The 12,390-nt window shown below is 32.3% G+C and overlaps 1 pseudogene; it reads right to left on the minus strand.

The window, feature by feature from the left end:
• Positions 1-331: 331 nt before the first annotated feature.
• Positions 332-11,497, minus strand: LOC124187804 (annotated as a pseudogene).
• Positions 11,498-12,390: the final 893 nt, after the last annotated feature.

The raw sequence follows: 12,390 nt of genomic DNA on the forward strand, positions 1-12,390 counted from the left end.
TAAAAAAGCCACTCTAACTAATACCATAATAAGTAAAATTAATCTTCTTAAAAAAAGTATAAATGAATTCTAAATTTATTACATTAATCTGCCAAAATAGTTAACAAATTTAATAAAATTCATTTTAAATAAAATTATAATAATTTAAAATTATGGTCCTCTCGTACTAAAAATTTTTAATAAAATCAAGGATAGAAACCAACCTGGTTTAAACCGGTTTGAACTCAGATCATGTAAAATTTTAAAGGTCAAACAGACCTAAATTTTTAAGCTTCTACACCCAAAATAAATTTTAATCCAACATCGAGGTCGCAATTTTTTATGTCAATAAGAACTTTAAAAAAAGTAACGCTGTTATCCCTAAGGTAATTTAATCTAATAATCTGAAATATAGTATCAAAAATTCATTAATTAATGTAACACAAAATAAAAAGTTTATTAAATTTAATTATCACCCCAACAAAATAATTATATTTATTTCATGAAAATAAATTAATTAATACAATAAATATAATTATAAAACTCTATAGGGTCTTCTCGTCCTCCAATAAAATTTAAGCTTTTTAACTCAAAAATTAAATTCAATAACTAATAATTATAAGACAGCCTTAATCTCGTAAAATCATTCATTCCAGTCCTAAGTTAAAGAACAAATTATTAAGCTACCTTTGCACAGTTAGAATACTGCGGCTATTTAAAATTTTCACTGAGCAAATTAGACCTTTTATATTTTATCAAAAAGACATGTTGTTCTTAAACAGGCGAATTAAATTTTTGCCGAATTCCTTATGATTAACTCTCATATAAATTTATATTTATAAATCATATAATATTTACTAATTTAATCATTATTTAAATTAAATAATTATTAATTGAATTATTTTGATAGAAAAAATTAAATTAAAACTAAAATTCATAAATAATATGTATATATATATATATATATATACATATATATAATTTTATAAAATTATTACAATTTTCAAATTAAAACTAATTCTAAGCCTAAAATATAATTATATAATTTAAAATCAATTATGAAATTTAGAATTAAAGCAAATCACTTAAAACTTTTATATCAAAATAATTATTAAACTTCAAAATAATTCAAAATCAAATAGATCTTTTCAATTCGAGAAAAATATTAATTTATATTATTTTTTCAATTAACCCTGATACACAAGGTACAATAAATAAAATATACTTTTTTAAATATTTTATTTTTCAAAACATTTCAAATTTCTATCAATATACAATTGAACTGTGATTTAAATTATTTTTTCTTTTAACAATACTAAAATTATAAATTTAATAAAAATATTTTTGTTACTAAAAAAATTTGAAATGTAAAAAATATAATTTATTAATTCCAAATTAAGTTGAATTGAACAACTATTTAATTTATTGTGAATAAAAAAATCCTTCCAAATGATTTGAATTCTAAATACACTTTCCAGTATATTTACTTTGTTACGACCTATCCCATTTTATAATGAGAGTGACGGGCGATTTGTACATATTCAATTCTTAATTCAAATAAATACAATTTTAAATTTGACTATGAAGTCCAATTTTAAATAAATATTTCAATTTAATATCCAAAAATAAAATTTACATTGTGATTCTTTTAAACTTTAATATAAGCTACATCTTGATCTGAAATAAAATTTCTATAAAATTTAATGAAAATTAATAATTTTCAAAAATATTCTGTAAACGAAAATAAATAAACTCAATTAATTAAAGTAAGATTTATCGCGGATTATCATTTAATAAACAAATTCCCCTAATTAGTTTTAAATACAGTCAATTTTTTTGATTTTAAAGAACATAACTATTAATTATTGAAATATGATATTGAAGATGAAGGTTTGTCGAAATTCCGGTCAGGAAGAAGAAGGTTTAATACTTTGAAAGACGTGAATATAAAAATCGACGTTTCGGCCGGGCCCTGCCGACCATCCTCAGGAATAAATTCTATAATAATTAACAAAAACAGGATGCTTCAACACAACAATTCTGAATTGAGAGCATGGAAATATGTTCAAAACAATATTTGTTGTTGTACAAATTAGGTGAAAAATTAAACAGTTGCAAGAAACTGTCAGAGTGACAGTTTTAGGTGAAGTGTCAAATTTTAAAGAGAGGTTAATCAGAGGAAAAATTGGTTGATGAGAAATGAAATATGTCAGAAAAATGCTTAATAATAATTTGGGAATTGGAATTGGGAAAAGATCAGTTAAATTTGAAAAGATTACTCACAAAAAATGACGACCAGTACATGCTTAGGTAGGTAGTACAGCATTTCGGACGGAAGTGAAGGTTAGCGGGAATCGATCCGTAAATCTATGTTGATCACGTGTGATCTTGATCTATGTTCGAAAGTCATGGAATTCAAAGGCAGTGACCAATCGGAGTGAGGGGCGCCAACGATTTGAAAACACGATTATGTAAACTAGAGAATGTTGGAGTATAAGTGGCTAAGATGTTCAATATCTGTACGTTTGTTAACAGAGTTCCTTTTGTTCTTGAAGATATGAATCATTTCTTTGATGATACGTTTATACCAGTTCGGTTCTGTAGCTAGGGTTATAGAGTTGTTGAAATCGAAATTGTGACCCAGGGTCAAGGAGTGATCTGCTAAAGCGCATCTGTCAGTGACATGGCATTTGATATTAGAACGATGGCCAGAAATTCTATTTTTTAGGTGTTGTGACGTTTGTCCAATATAACTCATGCTACAGTCTCGACATGGTATTTTATATACACAGTTAATTTTCTCTAAATTAGGAGTAACAGATTTAAGATGAGGAAACCGAGACAGTTTGGTAGTATTAGATATTTTAAAAGTAATTTCAATTCCCTCGTCATTCAGAATTTTTTTGATTTGGCTAGATAGATTTTCAATATACGGTATAGAGATAGAGTTTTTAAATTTATCCTTAACATCAGTTGGATTGTTGGAGTCTAAATTCCAATCAATCGAGTTGTACATTTTTTTTTCTACTCTATACTTTTTGATATCATTAATGAATTTTATAGGGTAGCCATCGGAAATAAGAGTTGTTTCTACAAGTTTTGAATTCTTTTTAAGGAATTGAGGGTTTGAGATTCTAAGGCAGCGATCGAATAAGGATATGGCGACAGATTTTTTATGTTTGATGGGATGATGTGAGTTAAAATGAATGTATCTCCCAGACCAGGTTGGTTTATGGTGCCAATCTAAAATTATGGTGTCATAGTGGTTAATCACAATAGTGTCTAGAAAACTGATTTTACCATCTTTTTCCAACTCGAAGGTGAATTGAATACGTGGGTGAAAGTTGTTAAACTTATTAAGAAGGAGTTGTAGGTTTTCGTTCTTGACACACGTTATAATATCGTCGACGTACCGATAGTAAAAAGGTAGGCTGAAGGGAAGATTTGAAATGATTTTTTTTTCAAAATGTTCGAGTACCAGATTCGCTACTACTGGGCTAAATGGTGAGCCCATTGCTACGCCAAAAATTTGTTGGTAGAATTTGTCTTTGTAGGCGAAATAGCATGAATCTAAACAAAGTTTGGTGGCGGCTAGGAATTCTTTTTTATTAATGTTGGTGTGAGATTTCAAATTGGGCCAGTTTTTACTGATGATCGATATTGCTAGATTGGTTGGAATGTTGGTAAACAGTGATTTGACATCTAGGGATACTAACAGGAGATCAGGAGGGATTGTTTTTCCCCTGATTTTGTTTACAAAAGACCAAGTGTCCTTGATGTGATAGTCTGATGTACCTGTTATGTTTGATAAGACACAAGAACAAAATCTCGAAATTTTGTAGGTGGGAGAATTGATGTTAGAAACAATAGGTCTGAGAGGAACATTTTCTATATGAATTTTAGGTAGAAAATATATTTTGGGAGGAAGAGAGTTGTAAGTTTTGAGGTGTTTAGCAGAGTTGGAATCTATAAATTTTTTTTGTTGCCATAGACTTATCATATCGTTGACTTGTTTTTGTACTTTTAAGGTGGGATCACGAGAGATAAGATTATAGGTAGTCGAGTCATTAAGGATATCTTGGCATTTTTGTTCAAACTCCATCTTTTCCATGACGACTGTAAGACTGTGAGACAGTAAGACAGTCGTCATGGAAAAGATGGAGTTTGAACAAAAATGCCAAGATATCCTTAATGACTCGACTACCTATAATCTTATCTCTCGTGATCCCACCTTAAAAGTACAAAAACAAGTCAACGATATGATAAGTCTATGGCAACAAAAAAAATTTATAGATTCCAACTCTGCTAAACACCTCAAAACTTACAACTCTCTTCCTCCCAAAATATATTTTCTACCTAAAATTCATATAGAAAATGTTCCTCTCAGACCTATTGTTTCTAACATCAATTCTCCCACCTACAAAATTTCGAGATTTTGTTCTTGTGTCTTATCAAACATAACAGGTACATCAGACTATCACATCAAGGACACTTGGTCTTTTGTAAACAAAATCAGGGGAAAAACAATCCCTCCTGATCTCCTGTTAGTATCCCTAGATGTCAAATCACTGTTTACCAACATTCCAACCAATCTAGCAATATCGATCATCAGTAAAAACTGGCCCAATTTGAAATCTCACACCAACATTAATAAAAAAGAATTCCTAGCCGCCACCAAACTTTGTTTAGATTCATGCTATTTCGCCTACAAAGACAAATTCTACCAACAAATTTTTGGCGTAGCAATGGGCTCACCATTTAGCCCAGTAGTAGCGAATCTGGTACTCGAACATTTTGAAAAAAAAATCATTTCAAATCTTCCCTTCAGCCTACCTTTTTACTATCGGTACGTCGACGATATTATAACGTGTGTCAAGAACGAAAACCTACAACTCCTTCTTAATAAGTTTAACAACTTTCACCCACGTATTCAATTCACCTTCGAGTTGGAAAAAGATGGTAAAATCAGTTTTCTAGACACTATTGTGATTAACCACTATGACACCATAATTTTAGATTGGCACCATAAACCAACCTGGTCTGGGAGATACATTCATTTTAACTCACATCATCCCATCAAACATAAAAAATCTGTCGCCATATCCTTATTCGATCGCTGCCTTAGAATCTCAAACCCTCAATTCCTTAAAAAGAATTCAAAACTTGTAGAAACAACTCTTATTTCCGATGGCTACCCTATAAAATTCATTAATGATATCAAAAAGTATAGAGTAGAAAAAAAAATGTACAACTCGATTGATTGGAATTTAGACTCCAACAATCCAACTGATGTTAAGGATAAATTTAAAAACTCTATCTCTATACCGTATATTGAAAATCTATCTAGCCAAATCAAAAAAATTCTGAATGACGAGGGAATTGAAATTACTTTTAAAATATCTAATACTACCAAACTGTCTCTGTTTCCTCATCTTAAATCTGTTACTCCTAATTTAGAGAAAATTAACTGTGTATATAAAATACCATGTCGAGACTGTAGCATGAGTTATATTGGACAAACGTCACAACACCTAAAAAATAGAATTTCTGGCCATCGTTCTAATATCAAATGCCATGTCACTGACAGATGCGCTTTAGCAGATCACTCTTTGACCCTGGGTCACAATTTCGATTTCAACAACTCTATAACCCTAGCTACAGAACCGAACTGGTATAAACGTATCATCAAAGAAATGATTCATATCTTCAAGAACAAAAGGAACTCTGTTAACAAACGTACAGATATTGAACATCTTAGCCACTTATACTCCAACATTCTCTAGTTTACATAATCGTGTTTTCAAATCGTTGGCGCCCCTTACTCCGATTGGTCACTGCCTTTGAATTCCATGACTTTCGAACATAGATCAAGATCACACGTGATCAACATAGATTTACGGATCGATTCCCGCTAACCTTCACTTCCGTCCGAAATGCTGTACTACTTACCTAAGCATGTACTGGTCGTCATTTTTTGTGAGTAATCTTTTCAAATTTAACTGATCTTTTCCCAATTCCAATTCCCAAATTATTATTAAGCATTTTTCTGACATATTTCATTTCTCATCAACCAATTTTTCCTCTGATTAACCTCTCTTTAAAATTTGACACTTCACCTAAAACTGTCACTCTGACAGTTTCTTGCAACTGTTTAATTTTTCACCTAATTTGTACAACAACAAATATTGTTTTGAACATATTTCCATGCTCTCAATTCAGAATTGTTGTGTTGAAGCATCCTGTTTTTGTTAATTATTATAGAATTTATTCCTGAGGATGGTCGGCAGGGCCCGGCCGAAACGTCGATTTTTATATTCACGTCTTTCAAAGTATTAAACCTTCTTCTTCCTGACCGGAATTTCGACAAACCTTCATCTTTAATCTACCTCCTGGTAACGAACTTCTTTCCGAAATATAATATTAACATCTAAAATAATAGGGTATCTAATCCTAGTTCAAATTTTAGATTTCATGAAATAATATATATATATATTTAATTATTATGTTTAATTATTATATATAATTTAATTATTATATTAATATTTAATTATTATATGTATAATCAAGAAATTTTATTTCACCATAAAATTGTTTTCAATTAAATATAAATAGATAATACAATTTATCAATTAAAAATATTAATTTGTATAAAACGTTTAACCGCTACTGCTAGCACAATTTTTGTGTCTAAACTATTTATATTATTCTTAATTCTAAATTTCTTCGATTATTAAAATTAAATGCTGCAAAAAAATATTTTCAATTAATTAAAAAAATTCATGCAAAAAAAAATAATAAAACTTATATAAAAACCAAAATCAAACTTCAATAAAAAATAAATAAAAATTATAATATATATATATGTCGGGGTGAAGCCTCGGAAAGGCGGAGAGGATGTAGGATTTCCAATTTGTGGATTGTTCATTATAGAAAGCGGGATGATCTCAACACGTCCGGTCAATTCGCTTGCTTTTCCGTGACTGTCGATTTCATCCAAGCGTTGTTATAAAAAATTCATTTGTTTGTTCTATATTCAAAGCATGTTGAATAACGCTTGACGCTTGATACGGCGGACTCATTCAAAGTTCAAGTTTCCAATTCACTTGATGATGCATCCTCTTTATTCTTCTCCGACACGGCCATTCTGACAAATCACATGTCCCCATGTGAAGTGATCTGCAAGAAATTCAATTCTCCAGCAGTAAAAGTTCGTTTTAAATGAATTCAATCTTACTTTAATCATTTATATTGAACAGAAAACTTAAATTTCAGTTCCAATCCCACATTTATTGACAAAGCAATTAATTTCGATACATATGGATAATTTTAAAGACTAAATACATTTTTTTACATTTCGTTCACTTCTCTTGAGTGACCAACATTTCTATCACTTCCCTTGAGTGACAAATGTTCTTGACCACTTCCCTTGAGTGGTCAATGTCTAATCACTTCCCTTGAGTGATTTTTCTGACACAACTGTTACATGAAGCTGCCCACCGCACACTCACGGTTTCATTGAAGAAATTCCGATTTCGACCGAGCTACGGCTACAAACTTTCATGTAAACAATTTTTTTTCAAAAGTAATCATGTATTTAGTTTACACTTCAAATATTTACACACTTAAATATTTCATTATTCAAAATTTTCTTTACTCATTTCCAATTCTTCCGGAATGTTACCCTCTGGCATTTTTCGCATCCGGTCATGTGCGTATTTAAATGTACGATTGGAATTCAAAGCTTTCAAAAGATATCTGTTGCCCTCTAACACTTCAATAATTTTATACGGGCCTTTGTATTTTGCATCTAATTTTGTTTGATTTCTCTCTTCATTCTTTAAAAGAACAAATTCGTTTAAAGAAAATTTGATTACTTTTGCCTTTATTCGGTCAAACCTTTCCTTCTCATATTCTGCATTTTTGTTAATATTCTCGATTGCAAGTGTTCTAATTTCAGATAAGTCCTCCACATACTCCTCCTCAGAAACAAACATGAGCTCAAGAGGTCTGGCGACTTTTCCTATCATTAATTCGAGAGGACTAGATTTTGTGACTCGGTTGATCGTGCAATTTAGTGCTAATTGTACATCAGGCAATGCATCCTGCCAAGACCGGTCGCCGGTTATTTCTACGGTAGTTAGCATGTTCTTCAGAGTGCTCATTACTCGCTCCACCTGACCATTTGCGCGCGAGCTTCCAGTTGCAATCAAGTGCAACTTAATATTGTGAGCCAAACAAAATTCTCGAAAATCACTATTCGCGAAACAACGACCCTGGTCCGCAATTACGCGAGTGGGAGAGCCAAATAGAGAAATACCAGATTTCAATGCTTTAATGCTATTGCTAGTATCAATATGCAATGTATGACGAAGAAGAACAAATTTGGTGAAAGAATCAATTAAAACGAAAACGTACTCTTTCTTATCATTTTTACCACTTAATTTGCCAGTAGCGTCGATGTGAATGGTATTCCAAGGAATTGCGACTTTAGGAATGGGATGCAATTCAGCCTGAATTTTTCCCGAATTTGTTTTGGAAATTTTACATGTCAAACAATTTTCAACGAATTTTCGAACATATCTTGACATTCCGTCAAACCAGAATGAATCATAAATTTTCTCACGGGTCTTTTCCCATCCTAAATGTACCAATGCTTCATGGGTAGCGTTAATAACTGACCATCTGTACGCTCGTGGCAAAATAGGTAGAGATCGCGTTTTTCCGTGTCTTTGTATTTTACGAAAAAGAATTCCAGAGCGTAATTCGTAAGTTTTTGCTAATTCGTCATTCAACTTTTCTTCAGTTAAATTTTTTATTAATTTTGAAATTTCTTCATCACGTTGCTGTTCAGCAAAAAGCCATGTATTTGAGAGATTAGTTAAATTGACCTCTTTGTGCTCAGGTTTATTATAATTTTCTTTTATTGAATCTGGTAACGGATTTCTCGAAAAGAAGTCCGCATGACTCATTTTCTTTCCATTTCGGTATACTATATCGAAATCGAAAGCTTGAAGAAAAGCCCACCATCTATGCACTCTCGGAGTAAGATCTTTTTTTTTTCTCGAAGATTGCAGAGAGTTGCAATCTGTGACGACAAGAAATTTGCGTCCGTATAAAAAGTGTCGAAAATGTTTAACCGCGTTAACAACAGCAAGTGTTTCCAACTCGTACGAATGATATTTCGATTCAGCTGGTGAAGTACGTTTACTAAAATAAGCAATCACGCGCAATATATTTTCTTTTTTTTGCATTAGAATTGCCTCATAGCCCATCGAACGTGCATCAGTATGTAATTCAGTAAGACAATTCGGGTCAAATATTGTCAGTACTGGCTCATTGGTAAGTACTGAAATTATTTGTGTTCTAATATTCTCATGTAATTCTTTCCATTCAATGTTTCCTTTTGTTGCGAAAGTTAGCGCGTATAAAGGAGCCGCAATTTGAGAGAACCTTGGAATGAATTGACGGAAGTAAGATGCCAAACCAATGAATTGCCGTAATTGTGTTACCGTTTAGGAGAGGGTAAAGATATTAAAGCTAAAATTTTCTTCTTATTTGGTCGAATTTCTCCGTTGCAAACTTCATAACCGAGATACTCTACTTTTTGTTTTAAGAAAGAGCATTTTTTGATGTTGAAAGTAAAACCGATATCTATCAAAACTTTTAATACAAGCTTCAACCTCTCCAGGGCTTCGTCCTCATTGGATGCAACAATAAGAATATCATCCATGTAAATAATGACAAAACTATTCGCCAATTCTTCCAAAGCCTTGTAAACGGCCCTCTGGAAAACAGATGGTGCATTTCGAAGCCCGAATGGCATGGACAGATATTCATACTGTCCATTGTGAGTAATGAAAGCTGTATATTCGATTGAATTTTCATGGATAGGGATCTGATGGAATCCAGATGCCATATCTAAGCTAGAAAAGTATTTCGCCCCATGTAACCTATTTACTTGGTCAGAAATTAGTGGCAATGGGAATCTGTCAGGTACAGTATTATCGTTTAGTTCTCGATAATCTACACACATTCTGTCTGACCCGTCCTTTTTCTTCACGAGAAGGATAGGGCTAGCGAATGGAGATGAGCTTGGGCGAATTACGTTTGCAGCAAGTAACTCTTTGATTTTATTTTGAACTATTTTTTGTTCATCGTGGCTCAATCTATATGGACGTCTATATACCGTCTTATTTGGATCTTTCAGGCGAATTTGCATTGGGACCGTTTTAGCAGGTTGCTTTGGTGTACCGGTTATAAAATGCTCTCTAAATTCTTGTAAAATTGAGAGCAACCGTTCTTTTGACTCAAAAGAAATGTCAGTCTCAATTTTGTCAAAATTTACTTCGATTGATTCTCCAATTTTGCAAGCATCGACACGGATTTCACGCATTAATTTCAATTCGTTAGAAGATACAAGCACAGTCGAACCCTGACTCAAAATTTCACGACCAATCGAAATATCACTCCTCAAATAATGACTTGGCAGAACATGAAAAAGAATTTCTAGGGCAATGTCGTCAATGTTTACTTTGGTAAGAATTTGCAAAGTACTATGGACACTTGTTTGTCCAATTCCAGTCATAGTGACGATATTATCAAGTCTTTTCCCAGAGAACCTTGACGACACTGATTCTTTTATTAAAGAACATTCGGCTCCAGAATCAAAATTAAATGAAAACTGCTCACCTGCATGCCTCAAAATGCCAGAAGGCGAATTCACTTCACAAATATCCACTCGTCGTTCGATATTGGATCCGTTGAAGCGTCCTGACGATGGCTTCTTATTCATTCCAGGACATTGCGAAGAATAATGCCCAGGTTCCTTGCACTTGAAACAGGTTATAGGCTTCCTCGTGTCACTGCTTGTAGATGCATCTCTCTGCCACACATTTGATGCTGCATTTTTCTCTTTTCTTTGATAGCACACAGACGATTTATGCCCGATCTTTCCACAGGTGAAACATTTCAGAAGGCTGGTAGACGATTTTTCTTTAAATCTTTTTGCTTCGCTGTGACGTTGTTCAGTGTGAAGTTCCGAGTTTTTCCTCTTTAAGTAATATACCGCCTTCAATTCTTTATTGTAATTTATTCCGTGTCTCAATTTCTTCCGTGAAAGCAAGGCGTTGAAGTCGTGGTTCAAATTGAGAAATGTGACTGAGGACGAAGGACACAGCAATCTGTTCCATAGAGAGATTCTTCCATCGGTTCATCAACGAGGTTATCACAGTGGCTGAATAAGCGGCGATACATTCTCCTTCCTTTGGCCTTCCTCGATTTTCGTCTGAGAAGGTTTCTTCATTGCCTCAATAATCTGCATGAAATTATTTTGCTGCTGTTGCAAAAGCATTTGCCATTTTGCGTCGTCACGTCTCTCTTCTCGGTGAGAAGCAGATTCTGATCGGCAAGAAGCAGATTCTGGTCGGTGAGAAGCAGATTCTGATCCCACTTCTGATGTCGGGGTGAAGCCTCGGAAAGGCGGAGAGGATGTAGGATTTCCAATTTGTGGATTGTTCATTATAGAAAGCGCGATGATCTCAACACGTCCGGTCAATTCGCTTGCTTTTCCGTGACTGTCGATTTCATCCAAGCGTTGTTATTAACAATTCATTTGTTTGTTCTATATTCAAAGCATGTTGAATAACGCTTGACGCTTGATACGGCGGACTCATTCAAAGTTCAAGTTTCCAATTCACTTGATAATGCATCCTCTTTATTCTTCTCCGACATATACATATTATTTAGTGTCATAAGCACAAAGATTTTCGAAATCTTTAGAAATAGTTTAATTCTATTGTTAATAAAATGAGATTTAAAAACAAATTTTTATTTGAAACTTTGAAGGTTATTGGTTCAATTAACTTAAATTTTTGATTTCATAGTGAAATATATGTAACATTAAATGGCAAATTTGAAATTATAAAAATTATTAAAATTATTGCAAAATAATTATTAAAATATAATGAAATAAAATAAATTATTAATATAATAAAAACATTGAATAAAATAATCATAAAAAAATGAAAATTAAATATGAAATTACTAAAATTCAATTGAAATATCAATTTTAAATATAATATAGTAGGTAAAATTAAATTTATACACTTCTCGCAAAAATTAAGGGAACAACAAAATTTTCGCAATTTTTTGGTGATTTTCAACAGGCTGTATTTCAGTGAAAAATGGTCATGCAAGAAATAAAAAAACAAAGCTTTTGAAGTTTGAAGACTCTAGTCTTTGAATTTTTTGGTTAAAAATTTTTCGAAGCACTATTAGCCATGCAATCCTTGGATAAACCACGAAGAAAAAATTTTCAAAATTTTTTACATTTTTTTTTTCGCTCTACGGGCATGGAAAAATTTTTCCGAGCTGAACCAATGAATAGGTCGCATAGCCTGTTTATTCAGCTTT

This window comes from Neodiprion fabricii, chromosome 1 (assembly GCF_021155785.1).
Source record: "Neodiprion fabricii isolate iyNeoFabr1 chromosome 1, iyNeoFabr1.1, whole genome shotgun sequence".
In the NCBI taxonomy this organism is placed as follows: domain Eukaryota; kingdom Metazoa; phylum Arthropoda; class Insecta; order Hymenoptera; family Diprionidae; genus Neodiprion; species Neodiprion fabricii.